Raw genomic sequence first — 20,714 nt, 5'->3', positions numbered from 1 at the left:
TTGACCTGTTTTTTGAATTTTCCCGAAAACTCAGATCCATTGGGCCAAATCTGAAGGCAGATTCGGATTCAGCGGAAAAAATACATGGAAATACATGGGTCTGAATACCAGATCCGATACTTTTTTTTTGTAGGGCTGTGTTATTTAAGGATTGAAGAACTATCCATACATATTCTATAAATATTATTTATTATGATCAATTTAAATACATTTATCTTACATTTTCGAAGAAACATATACTACTTACTACTTCTGCAAATCCCTCTTCTATTTAGTTTTAATAATAAAATAAATGAAATTCAAACAAATAATATTAATTTTAACATTAGTGCACTGGACATGCCATGTGTCTAGATTAATAATCCGGCACGTGATTATAATGAACAATAATCCACAACTAGAAAGCTTTGCCTCTAGAATTGTATGTAATGGACCAATCTTACAACTGGTATTGTAGTGTAAAGCTTCATATAAATGGCGATGCCAGTTACAGATTTAAAATTCACTTCCTTAGCCTTAACTAGGAATCTCTAACATGTCCTTGTCGTTCTCGGGTAGGCTTTGTGAGGGTGCATATCCGTTATTGGTTCTAAAGCCACTACGGATGGAGTTGCTTCTCAAAAAATAGTAGTCTTCTAAGCCGTTCCGTAGTGGCCACTGCAACTGGTTAAATCCAATACTTTTAAAACATTTCGTCGTTTTTAACTATTGGCATCTTCAATGGTGACCCTGTAAAAGATTTGTCACGACTGTGGTCTTTTGAGTCCTCGTCACCGACTTTATAGCACAGCATATTGTTTTATTTGCTGTGCTTATAGCATCTATCTAGACCTGCGCCTAGACTCAAAGGCGCACTCCCACTTCTACCACTGTACTATGCGCACCTGAAGACGCTGACAGTAAAGAATGGCGAAATGTTATTTTTGCCTAGCCAATTTTGAAAACGAAATGATTATTAAATTTAATCTGTTACAGTAATTTTAATAAAATTATGAACATTTTTCTTTTCTAAATACTGATTACTGGTTGTTAATATCAATTCCTTGACTCAACCTTCCGACGCGAGCAATTATTTATTTAAAACATTTTAAATAGGCTTAAATTGATCGCTTTGTTCTTTTCAGTTGACAATAAGCTTGACAATTTATTATTAAATATTTATTGTGTAAGTGTAATGAGTTATATGTATACGTATGCATATAGTTCATTTGAAAAAACTCATAACTTACTTTGCATACTTATTTTTTAATTTGTTGATTAATTTTCCAACGTAATTGAACTAAATTTGTTGTTAAATGATATGATTGAAAACATATACTTTTTCAAGTATCCTTACAGAAAATTACTACGACTATGGAAATAATTATAATACTGCCATGAAGTTATAATTTTGTACCTACTCGCAATTTAAGTAAAGCAATGCCATTTTATTGAAATTCCATAAAATTTAAAATAAAACCAATAAAATTTCTAAGAACATTCATATTGATCAGCTACTACAATCGTCTGATTTCCTATGGAGATACCTGACCTGAATCTGGTATTGACGAGCATCCAGGCATTCATTTGACTGATATTATATTTCAAACGTAATTGCCAAGCTACAGCAATATAATTACCTACCTGTACCTAGAGGCATTGAATATGTATTATTGCGCAGTGTCTAATTTTAGGTATGTACAGTCTCATCATGTGAAACTTCATTGTTCTTAAGACGTTACAAAAATATAATATAATTTCTCACTATTTTTCAGGAAGAATTTATTTCCTTTATCAAAAAAACAACTTTCTTTTTTCTTATGGAAAACTACGTATATTTTCATATATTCTGTTTTCTTATGGTTGCAGTGTTATAAAGTTTGACTAATCTATCTCTAATATTAACGGATATATGACAAAAATAATGTGCCATAATTATAATGTAACGAAAGTTGTTAGTTACTAAGTATCGAATAAAGACAAACAAATCTTTGTCTCACACGTCAGACTTATTTCTGAGAAGCCATTCTCGCGGGTTATGGAAAAATATTCAGGATATACCACAATAGAACATAGAGTTGGTATCTTGTATATCTCTAGACTGCGATGTTCGTTATATAAAAACAAAGCAATTTTAGATAAACATAAATTTAGGTAAATCGTATTATTATCACCTTTAGAAGCCTGAGTAATTATATGTACAGGGTGACCCAGAACTTGATTGGACGCCATTTTAGGAAAACTGCAAATAGAAAATCGCAAGCGCTGATTTTTATAACATGATAATATAATAGTTGACTTTATAGTCTTTCCGAAGTCAATTGAACATGTATAAAAACGTCTAGCAATAAAATTTGATGAGTTTCATAGACGTCCCTAAAAAAGTTTTCTGCTAAAAGTAAAAAATTATAATAATTTGTATATAATGTGTAGAAAATTTCTATTATTTGCTCATTTGACCAACAACATATTTTAATTATTTATGTCCTGAATAATTTTATTATATTGATGGTAAATTTCTTTTTGTTCCGTTTCTAAAGGACTCCAAAATCCCATGTAGTGATAATATTAGTAAACAAAATATTCCCTCTTATTTCTCCCTTTCGTAATTATTGTAATAATATGAATGATTAACAGAAGGTGCCTATAATAAATTAAAATTACCTGAATCATACCAAATTCCGGATTGCTGCACTGCACTGATAGACCGTTTGTTGATAACCGAATTTATGGGCAGGTGGCTCAGTGCGGCTGTGTTTGTGTCGCGTTTGCCCGCGCGCTCATTCTTCAACTTGGCGACTAGACCTGTATATGGGTAGAAAAATGGGAACAAGTTTTTCAAATATTTGAATGTCGACTTGCTGCGTCAGCGACCGAACCTGGTACATACGGCCAACCTCTTGGTTCTTCAGTTGAGATCGGAAAGACTATACTACTCTAACGGCTGCGTCCTCATCGGAATTATTTTTACAAGTTTTTAAAAGCATTATTTTTTATTAAAAAAGATTTCCGATATCTCTTCTCTTTCAAAAGATATAAAACATATACAAGGTGTCCCATTTTATTCCTTCACTCAGAATAACTTCGCGTTACGAAGTCCGATTGAAAAACTTCCAGAACAAAAGTTGTCAGGTTTTAAGGGGGGGCTTCGGTATTGACCTTGGATTTGACCCAGAGTCAAACTTCGGGGTTATTTGGAGGTCAACTTCAGAATTTCAAATAGAAATCCCATTTGTTTTAGAAATGTCCAGAATGCCAGAAATGTAAGCAGGAAATTTTACGTTCACAGATGTATACGTGATCCTGGGTCAGATCGATGCCTAGGGGCCCTTTGAAAGTCAAATCAGCTTTCCAACTGAATTTCATGGCAAAGGTTGAGTTATTTTTGTGGCAAATTCTGTACAAATTTCCATGGTCATGATTTATGGTCTCATTGTGACTCTGACTTTGAGCCCTGAGGTCAAATTTAGGGGTTATTTAAGGGTTAACTTTAGATTTGGTTTTTCTATCCAAACATGGGAAAATCGGAAAATATCACAATCAAAAATGTATATTTGGCCCAGCGTCATATGGACCCCTAGGAGTCCTACAAAAGCGATTTTAGCTTTTTAACTTAAATATTCATTTTTTTTATGGCAAAGCTCAGATGACTCTCACGGTTAATGCGGCATCTAGTCCAATGTTGATCGTGATCTTGATCTAAAGGCTGAAAGTAGGAGCCATTAAAATGTCAAGTGACCTCCGAACAACGACTTAGGTTGAGGGACGCCATATGACACTGAATAAGGACCACGCTACTTTATACATAACGTTCCAGGTAAAGGATCAAAACTTTGCTATAAAATGTAAACGTAAAACAAACTGCCTCGTTAATTCGGCGAAACGGGATTGGCCGAATATATCGCCTGTTACATTTTTATTTTAGTATTCGCCTTTATCGTTTTATGAAAGGGTGTTCGTATAGTGCCTTTGTGTGGTTGTAAGTGTATAATCCTATAAAGTTATTTATTTCAATATTTAGTGACGGTAGATTATTGTGTTTTCATTTTTAAATTTTTGAGTGATATTATCAAAAATCGTGATAGAAGAAAGAATTGATATGATTAGAGCCTACTTTTTGTCCGGAGAAAATGATTTTGCTGTAAGAAGACGATATCAGATGGATTATCCCAAAGAACAGTATCTCACGGCGGTTGATCTGAAATTTGCTTTTTTATAATCTTTCCTTTAAATTATGAGGTTTGACCACAAAACATAGTCCAGTTCTCAATTGTGCATGAGCTGCGACTAACACGCGTCGTTGTTTGAGATCACCAGTGGCGGGGTAGGAACATTATTTAAAAAATGTTTTAAAAAATTATAATGATGGAATTTGAAAAAATTAACGATTGATACGTGTTTCTGAAGGTCAAAGGTAGCCTCTGTATAAATATGACCCCCACTCAAAGTTACACCCTGTATAATATTTACTAAGATTTAGCTTATTGTAACAGCAGAGATTTAATTATAAGTTTAACTGTTATTTTGAACGTTTCTTTCAGGCGTTCAATTTTAAAATATCATTTCATATTATTCAGGTACGGGTTTAACGGTCTAATATTGAAGAAATTGCTTATACAGGGTGGTCCGAATTTTATGCAGGAAACTTCGAGGACAGATAGATCTCTTTAAAATAATATGTGTTTGCCTTATAAACATAGGTCTGGAACGGCCCCTGGGAAGTCAGCACGACAGATGGAGCCATTTGCGCTTCGCATACTATGTACCTCTTTGTCGTGAGTATGCGGCACTATAACAGCTGGATTGTTCGTCGGTTGTCTCACCTATGACACACTGATGAGGACTAATAAGTCCGGTCTGTGCCTGGTGGGATAGACTGACGAGCAATCCTAGCTGTTGCACTAGGTGTTGCGAGGTGTTGCGAGTGTAAGTCAATGCCGGTCGGGACATATAGCCCGCGGAGTAGTTTCGGACCACCCTGTATAGAACAGAATTTTCTAGGCAGGATCATGAATTTCTTGATATTTGTGATAGTACAAATTAGTTGATGCTGTTATAATGTTTTATTAAATCACTTCTTTGAATTCAAACGTTATTTTTCTACACATTCAAATACAACGGCTGTCAAATACCACAATGACAGAACAATAATGATGGCTCCTTTCAAACAACACAATTTTTGTTTGATTTCCAAGGCCTACTATTGCAACTTAATTTCTGCCGACTGCATATTATTTTCGTTGTTTTTACTGATTGTTCTAAAACGGCTATTCCAATAAAGTGAGGCTTAACATTTTTTATTTAGAATTTGAAGATTTGTCAAACATTGTTAAAAAATACGGTGTTGCCATTTAAAAAATTATTGTTTTAGTAGCTACTGAAGAAATCTGGCGACACCGGAAAGCATTATTTGTAAATTATTCTTAGTCACGTTATTTGCTACAACTTTGCATTTGGAAGTACTAGTCTATCACTTCAAATAAAGAGGTTGGCCTATGTCAGGTTTTAAAAAATTACACTGTATATGAAAAATTTTATGTAAAAAATGCATATACTGCAAATCTATGCACTTACATCATTCCTTGAAAAGAGGTTTCTGCGTATTTGAAAGTAAACATTTTGTTTGCTGTGCTTTTGGTAATTTGCGAATATATTAATTAAACTTCTCCATTGTTTTACACTTAAAGCTACAAAAGAGACAGTCCATTAATATTGATTCCATAAAAGTGGATTAAGGGTCAAAGTAACTTGTAACTTTAGACCTATTTAACAATGAGCAACTTCCCGTTACCGCCCCCGGGGAATGTTTTTATGACAAAACTGTTAGTTCCGGTCTTTGCTGTTTCACGTTAGTTAATATCTCCGTGCCAGAAACATGTACCTCTACCATTAATTTCCAGCAGGCAGTAATAAGCTTTCACGAAATAAGTAATAAACTAGTTCGGGAGTTTCGCAGACATGTCCTTAAATGTAGGAATACTGTAATTATATGTTTCCATCGATTTCCGTTAAAATACATTGTATACAAAACTTGAAACAAAAGGATACAAGTAGTTTCCAGCGAAAACTTCTAGAAGTTCTAGGACTTGCATAATGGGACTTCTAACAATATTGTACGGTCAAATTTAATTTGTGTTGAATAATAAAAGAAAATTACACTTATAAGCGGAAGGTAGAAAAGATCCGATGTTAATCTATAAATTTTCATTATTATACATTAATATCTCTACCCCTTATTCTAATCACAAAGATTAGCCCAGAAGTCGGATACTGGTGCGGGAGAGGGGGCGGTATATTATTATTCAGTAGGCCGCATGTGCACCCAGGAACGACTTACTTTGGTAACCCTTAACCACCAATCAGTACAGGAATGAGGGAAACTTGAAAAATCCTCATTAACTATCAATGTCTCACATTGACACAAGCCAACGTTCTTACGGCCGCGTCGATCAAACCCGCGACAATGGCATTCATCGATTCAAGTATTGATGCCTCGAACCGCTTAGCCACCGACCGAATGAGCACAATACGTCCACTTTTCCATTCTGTAGTCATTTGAAGGAACAGCGAAATAAAAAATTGTACAGAGTGTCCTGTTTTGGGCGTTTTTGCAGTGTACAGACTAAACAGGGCCATTTCCAGGAATGTACATTTAAAAGAAAATAAACCTAAGACTTGATAATAAACTTTATAAAGATAATGAATATGTATGTATCTTTCTAATCGGGACTGGAAAACCTGAAACCTGAGAAAATCAGCAATTCATCGTCGACAGAGCCAGGGATGATGACCATTTGGACCTAGAGTTCCTCCAATTTCGCTCCAACCATCCACCGACAGTTCTTTACACAGCAACCGATATCTCACAAGATGGAGCCGGTCTCTGCATCAATACCGATGTGGAACAGTTTTCACCGATGTTTCCATTATCGAAACATCTGCGACGTCGTTAAATGTCTCATTTAGACACTTTTGGAATGGGTGAGGAGTAAGATTTTTAAAACGGCGGCAAGAAACCACTGACCAATGGTAAACTAAGACATTTTTAAAAAGACCATTGAAGGAGTTGCTAGGGGACGTTATATTGAGAGAGATAACAGTACGACTTCTAACCTCAACATTAAAGACTCAGGAAATATCTAGATAATATTTGCCTACGTAGCCTTTGTATAATGCTAGTGTGAAGTTCAGAAGAGAAAAATCAGAAGCTACGTGATAAAGCTACTGCCACAGCAGTGGTAGATGAAGAAATCTAGGACTAACCATTCCACAACAGATCTACTACAATGGTCGCAGTGGATCATGTCCAGGCCAGATATTTGCAGTCCACACTTTTTGTTCCATAAGAGACAGTGACAATCTTGTAACATTTACTTTCTTTCTCAGTATGAACTTTGAATTAGACAAACATCACATTATGATCTTGACCATCTCATTTTGAGAGTTTGTCTTGTCAAATTTTATATTCCATTTTCAATATATCAAAACACCCTACTAAAAAAATTACATTTACATATACACTAAACCAAACAATTAAAGGGTCAAAAGAATTTCCGAAATTTTTCCGTGATTTTTGACAGACTGTATTTAAGTGAAAAATGGTCGTATCGAGAATTAAAAATAAACATTTTGAAGCTCTAAGATTCTAGTTTTTAGATCTTTCGGTCGAAAATTTTTAGTAACTACGGTTATCATGCAATTCTAAGAAATAGCGCTACAAAAAAATTTTGCAAATTTTTTTATTTTTTTCCGAGTTCACGGACTTGGAAAAATTTTTTTCAGCTAAGCCATTGCATGGACAAGATAGCTTGTTTATTCAACTTTAATTTCCTTTTTTTAAAATTTCGATACGACCATTATTCATCGAAATATCGGACTTTTAATGGAAAGGGATCCTTTTGTCTTCAATCATCGATATCTCGGCGACAAATGGTCGTACAGAGAATTGAAGAGCAGTTTCGAAAACTGTAATAAATGTCCTATAATATGCTGCCGTAACTTTTCGGAATTTTTTTTTTCGTCTTCTATACGAATTTTAAAAAACAGGAAAAAAAAAGGTTATTTATATTTTTTTAGAAAATTGACGGCTAAATTAGAAATATTCACGAAACGACTAATGTTAAACATGACTTTTACAGTTCGATATACCCAGAAGAACCCTGTGAAGTTTCATCTCGATCTAGCGAACCGTTTCTTTGTTTCAAACAGTCAAACTTTTGAAAACAATTAAAGGTTCACGTTTTTTGAGCTTAAACAGTTCATAATCATGATTAAAATGGAAAAAAAAATTTGAAAAATTTTCAAAAAATTTTCGATTTTTATTTGGAAAACCTTCCGGACATTGAAGAAAACAAAATCCAATTGTTTCCAGCACGATTCGGCTTTTCTGTCCTATGCTTCTGTTGATCAGCTTTTAATTAAATTAAAATTAAAGTTGATGACCGAAACCAGATTTCGATCCCGATTCATACCGTTTTTTGAGACTTTGTAATTAATTTTTGTGCAGTCTGTAATCACTTAAAAACAGTTTTTTTAAACTACCCATTTTCTTCTGAAAAAAAATTTCGAACAAAAATTTTTTTTTCATCAATGTAATTATTTGCGGTAAAATGTGAGCACATCAAAAAATTTTTTTTCCATTTTAGTCATGATTATGAAGTGTTTAAGCTGAAAAATCGTGACCCTTTAATTTTTTTCAAAAGTTTGAAACAAAGAGACGGGTATATCGAATTGTAAAAGTTATGTTTAACATTAGTAATTTCGTTAATTAATTGATATTTCCAATTTACCCGTCTATTTTCTAAAAAAAACATAAATTCCCTTTTTTCCTCTTTTTTGTTTAAATTCGTGCAAAAGACGAAAAAAAAATTACGAAAAGTTGCGGCAGCATGTTATAGGACATTTATTCTAGTTTTCGAAACTGCTCTTCAATTCTCTGTACGACCATTTGTCGCCGAGATATCGATGATTGAAGACAAAAAGGATCCCTTTCCATTTAAAGTCCGATATTTCGATGAATAATGGTCGTATCGAAATTTAAAAAAAAAGCAATTAAAGCTGAATAAACAAGCTATCTGGTCCATGCAATGGCTTAGCTGAAAAAAATGTTTCCAAATTCGTGCACTCGGAAAAAAATAAAAAAATTTGCAAAATTTTTTTGTCGCGCTATTTCTTAGAATTGCATTATAACCGTAGCTCCTAAAAATGTTCGACCGAAAGATGTAAAAACTAGAATCTTAGAGCTTCAAAATATTTTTTTTTTAATTCTCGATACGACCATTTTTCACTTAAATACAGTCTGTCAAAAATCTTGGAAAAATTTCGGAAATTCTTTTGACCCTTTAATTGTTTGATTTTATAAAAATTAATGCTTCCAACACGTAAGAAAGCATTTATTTGATTACTATACCATTAGCACAGTAACTAAGCCTCAAACTTCAAAGTACAACAGTAACAAACAACTAAATTAGTTCCGCCTCTGTAACATGAGCCAGCGTATTCCTTATCAAAATGTATCATTTCACATGACACCTTAGAAATCACATCTTGCGGCTTGTAATCCTTTCTCCTCCCTTAACTCTAACTAATAGACAATATCTCGGCGAGCTCGAACGTTGTCATTTATCACGGCTGTACAAAGCCTGTTAGGATATCTTCAGTTTATTGCGCTTCTCAAATAATGCTTATGGTTCCGAGATAACTTTGCTTTCTAACATTCTAATCTCTTCTCGACAATATCACTAACGGCAGAATTATTTTTAAATTTTCAGACATACACTGAGCTCGTAAAGTTTGGAATAAATTCGAAAAATCGTTATTGAAGGGTTTTGAAAGGAAATCCTCGGACACGTCAACTTTAGTATATAAAATGTCACTTTTTTCAGCCATCGACTTTTTTTTTGTTTTGTTTGTTTTTGATGTATGACGTCATCGGCAATTTTTTTAAATGGCAGCCCATATTTTTTTACACGGATTTCGATAGAGCATATTTTTCTGAGTACGAATATGTCAAAAACGTATGACCTTCAAGATGGAAGTTTTCGAGATATTCGGTTCCAAAGTTTCAAGAATACATTATACAACCGATGACAAAATACTAATCATTTATCAAGGAAGCGCTGGAAAAATTACAGTTTTGATAGTTGAAGTTTGTCCTCGCAAGTTTGTGTTTTATTTTAAGTTGATTAATCATTATTCTATCAGAATTCATTTTATTTGAAAATGGTCCGTCGTTTGAGTGAAAGGGAAAGATTGGAAATTTTTATGATCAGTTACGGAGTATGAATATGTCAAAAACGTATGACCTTCAAGATGGAAGTTTTCGAGATAATAGACAGTTTAAAACAGTTTAAATGCTAATAAGCATATTTTATATTGAACATGTACCTAAATATTTTATTACACTTATTTTGCCAAAGACGTCGAATTTAGTTTTTGTTATTATTATACTTATTTTTTATATACTTTTTTACCAAAATATAAAATATTTTTATTAAATATCTGTGTATAATTTATTTATTTTTAATACATTTTAAGATAAAATGAAATACAATTATCAACGTAAATATAATTCAATTGAACACTGAGAGAAGCCAACGGGTCCTACTCAAATAAATAAGAAATGAAATATATCAGTAATCAGTAGGTATCAATATGCGACGCTCTGATATGCGATGCGTACTTACTACTTACAATTAGTAGGAACGCGAAAGCAAATTCATAGGAACCGTAAGTATCCAGTATCAGTTTGGATAACGAATACAAAGTACCGAATACTCATCTGATACTACAACGCGTATTGCCATATTACTAGTATGATGTAGATTACTACTGTTTATTTATTTGATTGTCGCCACAAAGTTTCCGATGCCTAGCTATTACATATGTAAATGGGTAATATGTAAATTTGAATATTCTTTTGTATATGATTTGAAATGATTTGTTTTAAGTTTATATCTTATACTTGTTAATTTTAATGTTCTTACATACTCTGTATTTCGTTTCTCATATACTCTGTAATTGGGCTATGCCTGTTGAGTATACTTTGTTAAATAAATAAATAAATAAATAAATAAATATGGTGACTTTCTAGATGATCCTGTTGAACCAATTAGGTACATGATTAAGTTAGTAATCCATGCCTGTTGATGTGATTTTTTTTTATAAATAATTTTTCCGAGAATTATTTTAAGTATTTTGTAGCCATATCTTAAAAATATAAAATCACTGTTTCTCAAATTTCATAAATCTATGCACGATTTTGCTTACTTGATCCACTGTTACTTTTTGTAAAATTTTAAATTTATGTTTGGAAGTTGTCAATCTCGATACCTGAAAAACTATACTCGATAGGGACATATATGTCGTCTTTTTTGCTTACAAATTTGGATTCTCAATCAGATACTTAATTTTTTGTTGCCTGTATATTATTTAGTTTGTATACATGAAGCATAATTCTAGGAGGTAAAGTTGTAAATATGAAAAAAGTTTCGATAAATAATTAATAGGTATCAATTTCTTTAGTTACTATAATTATTACTAAAATACAACAAAACCATTACACAGGTAAGGACTATACATAATTAATAAAATGAAAAACGTTGATCGACGGAGAAAATAAGTTATAGTCCTTTCATAAAAAATGAGTTTCTATAGTTTGTCATGTAAAACACAATTCAGTTATTATATCTAGTACCTAAGTAAAAATGCCTATAAATTACATTAAACATTATCTACAAAAACGTTTCCTGCATGAACTTAGTCAAAAGTATGGAAACCCTCCTAAAAATCTCAGAGCTAAAGCATTTTTGGGATAAATAGTGAGAACAAAAGTCTCAGCATTTTTCACGGTGCATCCAATGATTGACTTTGAGGTCAAGGTCAAGGTTAAATGTCATATCAAGATCAAGTCCTTGTTTTTTAATGGCGACCGGCTTTTCGACAACGGTAATAGAAAGAGCAGAAAATTCCACATCCGAATATGACATTGACCGTGACCTCAAAGGGTCAGTTCAAGGTCAAATGTTGTATTTACTGTAACTTCGCACCTGTTGAAGTAAAGTAGGCCAAACCCTATATCGACACATTTTTCTTCAAAAGGGCTATTCTTTTATGCTTAAAAAATTAGGTAGTGTCATTTAAAAAGATGTCTGTGACGTCATAGGTTTATGAAACAGTGCAAAAAAGGTTTAAGCAACATGACAAAACGACAGTTTCTTATATACTAATTAACGTGATTTAACGTTTTTGTGAAAACGCAACACAAAATATATACCTACTGAATTTTTTTGCGTTACTTCTGGAACACACTGTATTTATTTCTTTATAATTTATTTTTCGAGATAAATCTACGCTGATTTTAAGTTCTAATTAGAAAATTGTAAGCTAGCTACAAACGTCGAACTATTTGCACTTCTCGTACTGCAAGCTCCAAGTTTTCTAATTGTAATATTTCTCCAGTTGACTATTTGATTAGATTATTCAATTCTGAAACCAGGAAATACGCAAATTAAATTAAAAACTGTTTGTTGCCATCTATTTGTACACGTTAATGGGAATAATTCGTTCTAAAACTACAAACTATATATGACACAGGATATTGCAGTTGCATAATTAGATCTCAATTATTTTTCTATCAGCAAATCATAATTTAAATTTAATTGAAGAGTACAATTTAAAATAGTGACAAATGATGTTAAGATAGTTGGCAATATTCTGAAAACTATCAAACTGACACTTAAAAGAAATATATAATAAATTAATTTTAAATATCTCCGTTGAGAGAAAATAATAATCAAACCAATTTTGTTCTTTTTTGATTAAGCTATAATTTTCAAAAAGAGAACATTACATCTTTTCAGAATTATGGATTACTAAATAAAAATGAGAAAATAAATCGTTCTAGGAATATTATCAGATTTCATTGTGTCACAAAATGGCAAGGTCTATTTCCCTTCCTGATACATTAATAAGGTTACAAATTAGATGAAATTTTCTCCAATTATAGTAGCCCCATTGTCTCTTGGTGTTCATTATACACTTTAGAAACTTGACAGCTTGAGACATTGATCTTGTCAGCTCGTTTAGTACAGTATCTTTGAATGTTTTTACAGAATGATGAAGTCAAATGAAGCGAGCTGCGATACTGGATGAATAAGTTCAGTAATCTAGCAAAAGAACTGAGAATTCTCATAAATATAGTGCCGAATTTAATTTTGATTAATCTGAAAAATATATTGCAATGAACAAAAACAAATTTACAGAGGAATCAATAAGGTAGTCTTTTTTATTGCTGCGTTTCGATAAAATATTTAATTACATTTCATGCTTAAAAGATTTGAACTAGTGTGTAGTGTCTTTGTGAAACCACTATATTTTTTCAATGCTTTTCAAGCTAGGCAAAAATAAGTGTGTAAATTAATAATAAAGTAAGTTAATTTCTAGATATACTGAAATAATTTAATTTCTCTTTTCTTTTCAGTATAGTAAAATACCCAAAGAGCCTTTAATATTAGAATCTTCATTAAATTTTCACCAATTTGCAAGTATCTAATTGTAATGTACCTATGTAAAACTAATCAAAGAATAAAATAAATGAACATCTAAGTTAGTTATATATAGTTTCGACTGAGTGCCTGAAAGCGAATGATCCATAATTCTAGGATAGCCTTTTAGAACAATAAAACGATTAAAAACAAGTTGTTAGTACCATATTTTCTACATTATCTCTTAATTTTTGTCACATTGTTTGTTTTTAAAAATTTTGAAAAAACTGGTTCGATATTTTATGAAGCCTCACTTAATTTACTGAAAAAAGATTGATGGACATCGTTTAAATGCATTTTCCAAAGAAAACAATTAATTAATGAATTTTTCTATTCCTGTTGTAAGGGTCTAATGAGATATAGTTCTGAGAATATGGCTTCTCAAAATAACATTTAGACGCCTATACCTTAGTACGCGATTTTAAAATATAGGTCACGATCTAAATCGTGAAAAAAGTTTAAAAAACAGGTATTTAGCAAAAGGATGAAGATTAATTTGATTCAAATACTTCAAATAACCAACATTTTTTTCTCTGGTAAGTTGCATTTTAGCGACATGCAACAAGTATACTTTTAGTAGAAAATAAAGTAATGGTACATAAAACATGTCTATTTTTCCAAAACCTATACCAGCAAAAAAATATGGTAAGAAACAATGAATTATTTCAGGTGTTAGGTAAGAATTAAGCCTGTTTATCTTAGACTACGCTTTACCAATTTTATTGAAATACCTGAGAAAAAATAGTTATGGTAGAGTTATCTTCAAAAAATTTAAAAAATTTTTTGGTCGGTAACTTTTTAAAGAAACAAAATTGTACAAAGGTAACTTTATCCAAATCCATTCGTCTTCGGTCGCTCTGTATCAAAGTAATATGATTAGCATTACATTTTAACCAACTTGTATCCAATTGTGCTGTATGTACTTATTTCAAAGATGTCTACAAAGTTGGTTGAAATGGCTTTTAAAGTTATTATAACTTAAAGAGAAGTTGTAGTTTTCAAACTTAGTTGTACTTAGTATTTATATCATAGAGATCCAAACACCTCAGATACTTCATTTTGAGCACATTTGTAGAATAGAGTGTGATGGTAATTTTAATTTTAATAATCAGAATTTCCTTTGAATAATTTGTGGAAAAATAGTAAGGGACTCATAAACAAAATGAAGCACTGGCGTAATTATCAATAATATGCCTTTTAGATAGGTGCAAATCATTATATCATGTAGCTTATGCGTTGTATTTTATCTCCTGAAGATTTTAATTTTCTGAAGTTGGAACGTAATATTCACTATTGAAAATATTTTTATAACATATTTAAAAATTTGTATATATCTTATTTAAAGTTTATATTTCTTTCTATTTATTTTAATACTTGGCCTCTCTAGTTATGTGGGATACATAAGCATTTATGAAACATTTTGATGATTATAATTTAGTTAGTTTATAAAAATGTAGGTATATCGTACGCTAAGGGCGAAATGACAAACACCATAATTTTGTTCATACTCGTTATAATGTTAGTAATCTTAAGAGAAATAATATTCCATAAGAACTTCCAAAGAGAAAGGTTAAAAACTATTGAGAATGCAGACAACGAAGATTCTGTTGATCAAATCATTGATATTATAGTCGACAGTTAAGTGTTTTTAAATAATGGGAAACAACTGTTCCACTTGTGATGTACTTTCGGGGTTCGGTCGCAGTCGCCGAACTAGTACAGTCACTTTTCACAGTCCGGGTTCACTCGGTGGAGAAGTGTTTTCCAAGGTTCGGGAATATTACAAGACTTGGTATAAATAAAACTTTTATTTTCCAAAATAAATCGCAGTCTGTAAATACATATAATATTAACAATAATGCCCTACCCACATAACTAACATAAACACCGGGATACCTATTGTCACGAAGGCAATACGTATGCCCTGACGGTGACCACGCCGAGTGTCGCGGAAAGACCTGCTAAACACCCGGAGTTGGCCGCGAGGTAGACGTCAGGTACCGCGGAAAGACCTGCTAAGTACCCGGAGTCGGAGTACAGTTTTTTTCTAACATCTTAACCTAATATAACAAAAAAATAACTAATACTACTTTCACTAGCATTGCACGGTAGTGTTTACAACCGCGTAATCCCTAACGCGGAAGGCTCGTCCTCTCGCCTCGGAGCGGCCAGCCATTTTACCCCTTCCGGAGTAATTAGCCGCAGCCGATATCGTTGGTGACCCGAGATTGTGGGGGGTCGCAATCTCCATCTGGGGATGCGGACAAGCAACGGTCCCTTAGGTGGCGTCAGTGGCTTCGGTGGCGTCAGTGGCTTGTGTGGCGTCGGCATCCATCGTCCCGGAGTGACGGGCAATGGAGTGGCTGGGAGTGGACTGACCAGCGGTGGTAGAGGCGTTACCTGCTCAGGGGTGGCCGGCAGTGGCGATGCATATAGCTGCAGGACCTCGGGACTGGAGCCAAACAACTCCATCAAACGAGCTTGGGTCGTGGTTGGTGTTGTTGTTTCTGTAAAAGAAATAATAACTTAGTGTGCGGGTTTAAGATCTTTTATATGAATTCGTCGAAATCGTCGCCCCGTCTGTTCATTTTTTAGGTCCAATACCACCGGCGACCATACTCTTGTAATCAAGTATGGACCTGAATATTTCGGCGCTAGCTTAGCGGCAAATCCTCGTACAGTGGAGGACAAATGATGTTCTCTCTTCATAACTCGGTCACTCTCTTCGGCGTAAATCGTAGTGCTTTTTCTGCGAACTAAACGCTCTGTTCAAGTTAATTCGTACGAAGTCGAAAACGTCTCTGAGCTGGTTTAAATGATCGGAGCGCCTTTCAATACCGGTAGCTTCATGTTCGGGGACAGGTTCTTCGGTTTGGTCTTCTCGGAAAATACTATCGGGCAAATGTTGGTCTCATTTCTGGTGGTCGTTGTCACAAAACTGGGCTATCATAGTTTCTATGACTTTATTTGCTCTTTCGACGGGATTCGTCTGCGGTGTATACGGTGGTGAGAATAGTTGTCGTATTCCCAAATCGGTTAGGAATTTACGCATTTCACGGTTCTTATATTGTACCCCGTTGTCGGAAATTACAACTCTCGGGCATCCAAATCGAACGATAATCCTTTCGTGTAATGCTTTCCTTACTGCTGCGGCGGTAGCTTTTCGTAACGGTTGAAATTCTATCCATTTAGTGAACCGATCTTGAAAAACCACAATATATTTATTTCCGAACGTAGAGCGGGGTAAAGGGCCAATTAAATCGGTACTAATTGTGTGCCAAGGTCCCCCTTGAGGGCGTGGCTGCATTTTTCCTGGTGGTCGTAATTGAGAATATTTATATTGTTGGCATATCTGACATTGTCGCACATGTTTAGCAATTTCTCGGAACATTCCGGGCCAATAGTAGTGTCTTGGTATGCGAGCTATGGTCTTAGCAACGCCTAAATGTCCGGCGGTCGGTCGACCATGACCTTCTTGCATAATTTCAGATCGTCTGGATGTTGGAATACACAGTTTCCAAGGATCAGCCAGTTCGGATTCATTGAAGTCATATCGGTCGAAGAAATGTCGGTACAGTTTGCCATCTTTAATACAGTAATCAGAATTTTTATCGGGATCTTGTTCTACCTCTTGAAGTTTTCTTGTATACCAACGACATACGATCATGTCATTCATAGCATGAATTTCGGTACTATTGGTTTCGGGAATTGGATGTCTGGATAAAGCATCGGCTACTCGATTTAAGACACTGGGTTTGTATCTAATATCAAAGTCGAACTGCTGAAGTGGCACTATCAATCGGGCTAAACGTCCGGTCGGATGTTGCAAATTCTGCAGCCATTTTAGGGACTGGTGATCGGTCTCGACTATAAAATGATAACCCTCCAAATACTGTCTCATTTTCTGAATTCCCCAAAATATAGACAGGCATTCTTTCTCAGTAGTTGAGTAGTTTTTCTCCGGTGGAGTTAATGTTGGCATAGCTAATGATATGGTCTTGTCCTTCCAGATTTTGTATTAAAGCGGCTCCTAAACCTTGATTGGATGCGTCCGTCGGTTTGCAGTATAAAGGGTTTTGTAAAATCGGGACAGGCAAGAACTGGTGCTTCGGTGAGCTTGGCTTTTAAATAATTAAAAGCTTCTTCTTGCTTGTCGGTCCAATTCTATTTCATCCCATTTTTCAGTAGTTTGGTCAGCGGTGCGGTAATGGTGGAAAATCTCGGTACGAATTTCCAGTACCAGGTAGCAATCCCTAAAAATCATCTCAGAACTCGCACGTTGGTAGATGTCGGAATTTCTTTGATAGGGGCTACTTTATCGGGATCGGTCTGGATACCATTTTCACCGACTAAATGTCCTAGATATTTCAGAGTTCGTTGAAAGAATTTACATTTCTCAGGGTTCGGTTTAAGTTTGGCCTCTTTTAGCCTATGGAAAACTTCTTTGAGGTTGGCTTTATGTTCTTCGTAATCTTTTCCCAGAACAATGATGTCGTCCAGATATGCAAATGCTTTCGCATGCATGTCAGGTCCCAAGACCTTATCCAATAGCCTTTGGAATGTAGCTGGAGCGGAATGCAAGCCAAAAGGCATTGAAACGAATTCGAATAATCCTTTCGGAACGGTAAAAGCGGTTAACGGTCGGCTTTCCGGTGATAAAGGAATTTGCCAGTATCCCTGTTTTAGGTCAATACTGGAAAATAAATTCGCTTCTTTCAGTCTACTTAATATGTCATTGATCATTGGCAGCGGATATGCATCTTTTATAGACACTTCGTTTAATTTACGGAAATCTATACAGAAGCGGCGTTTGCCATCCTTCTTCTCAGCCAATACAATTGGTGAGCTCCACGGACTATCGGATGGTTGTACAATCCTGTCGGCTAGCATTCTCTCTAATTCATAGTCAATAATTTTCTGCATTGCGGGATTTCTAGGACGATATCTCTGTTTTATAGGAGTCGGGCGCTTTAAGCAAATAACATGTTCAGTCATGTTAGTGTAACTGTGTATCTCTTTAAATGCAGTGAATTCTTGTTCTATGAAATCGGCAATTTCTTTCTGCTGAACTTCGGATAAACATAACGACGGAAGAGTAATCGATTCTATGGTTGACGTAAGGTACACCCTATCTGTCTTAGGGTTTATAGTAATCTGGTTGGTTCCTATATCGATGGTAAAATTATATTTGGTGAGAAAATCCATTCCCAATATACAGTCTACAGTCAACGACGGCATGAGAAGAAAATCTGCTGCAACAGTCGTGGACAACAGTTGCCCTCGGATGTGATACTCCTCGGTAATGTTAACTAAAATTCCATTGGCTAATTCAACTTGTATTTCCTGTTTTGCCGGATTCGGTAAATTCCCCATCTGCTTGCAATATTCGGCCACAACAGGACTGATGTAAGATCTCACCGATCCTGTATCAACTAAAGCAGAAAACGATCGGTGATAAATGTTTATATTTACTCGAATGCGGTTATTCGACTGGTTACTTGTATTAGTACTGGTAAACGGTACGGAAATGGTTAATGGTTCGGAGGCCTTGATTGTCGGGCGCTGGGCTGGCCTCGCGGAGTTCCAGCCCCGACGGCATTTCCCTGTGTCGCGTGGCTCTGGTTAACACATCGGCAATGTCTAGTCTGTACTCCTTCCCGTCCACATCGGGAACAGAATATGCGGAATGGTCCTCGGCATGTAAATCTCGTGTGTCCTGTGGCTCCACATCTCCAACAGATAGTGTTCGCATCCTGTCTGGGTATTGTTTGTGAACGGTTATTTGTCTCGTGTTAGGGCGAGAATTCGGTCTGATAGTTCTATTGGGTTGTGAATCTGCAATGCCAGCATTTCGGACCGGCTCAGTCACTTTTCTTGTTTTGTTTTCTTTGTCCAGATCTTTTTGGAGTTGTTCGTACTCGTAGGTTTGTTGCACCAAATCGGAAATTGTTTCTACCTGTGTTCTTCGGATATATTGACGATATTCGGCCCGCAAACGTTTATAAATGCAAGTAACTTCTCGTTCGGCTGAAAATCCTCCATGTCGTCGTATCATGGTCTGCATTTCTAGAATAAAATTGCGGGCAGTTTCTTGTTGAGCTTGATATTTGGAACTTATCATCTCTTCTAAATTGTCCCGGTAATCGGACGGATAAAAGAAAATTTTAAAATCTTCCACAAAGTCATCACAAGTACTCCAGTTATGTTTATAGTTCATATACCACTGGTATGCTTTTCCCTGAAGCACTCCTGGTAAAGTTTTCAGTAACTGTGCATCGTTAATTTCGTATTCGCTCTGCACCTGTTTTAGTCTTTCTAGAAATGATATCGGGTCTGTTTTGCCATCAAACACAATGTTAAGTTTACATATTTGATTTAGTAGTTCTAAAGCTGATATTCTCGGTACTTCGGGGATTGATATAGCCGGTTCGGAGGGTGCAGATCGTGCTACGGGAGCTCCATTGCGTAGGAACCTTATGATGCGCCGTCTCATCTCTTCCACTGTGCCTCCGGTTTCTAGATTGAAACGCTTAAGCTCAGCTGTCAATGTTTCTTTATTTAGTTTGTAAACCCATCCTACCCTGGGATCAGTGATTTCCAGGCCAGCTGCGGTTTCTTCGGAGTCAGAAGGCATTTTATGATAAAACTTGCTGAACAGATTTCGGGCTACACCTTCTTCCTGATTCTCACTTCAGATTGTGGGAATATTTCGCTGAGCGTTTTTTTGATTCATTATCTCGGTGGGTAATTGTCGGATACAATCGGAAATAGTCGGAAACGCTTTCCTGGGTCCAATTATGTTGAAAACGACACCCCATTTGACTTCGGGTGTCTTCGTAAATGTTCGGTTAAGTTCGGCCGTTTCGAGAAAATGGCGGATCCACGGTACGAATGCTCAGAGTAACCTTTCTTAAGGGTTAGAGCGGTAATATCTCGATCTTTTCTCCTTTATCTCTCCTCTCACAGTTGTTGATACTATGGTCTCTGTTTTGCTCTTGTCGTTATTCCGGTCCCTGCTCGGGCGCCAAAATTATGTGATGTACTTTCGGGGTTCGGTCGCAGACGCCGAACTAGTACAGTCACTTTTCACAGTCCGGGTTCACTCGGTGGAGAAGTGTTTTCCAAGGTTCGTGAATATTACAAGACTTGGTATAAATAAAACTTTTATTTTCCAAAATAAATCGCAGTCTG

This window comes from Anoplophora glabripennis, unplaced genomic scaffold (genome assembly GCF_000390285.2).
Source record: "Anoplophora glabripennis isolate ALB-LARVAE unplaced genomic scaffold, Agla_2.0 scaffold531, whole genome shotgun sequence".
NCBI lineage: Eukaryota > Metazoa > Arthropoda > Insecta > Coleoptera > Cerambycidae > Anoplophora > Anoplophora glabripennis.
Note: the sequence above shows the minus strand (reverse complement) of the source record.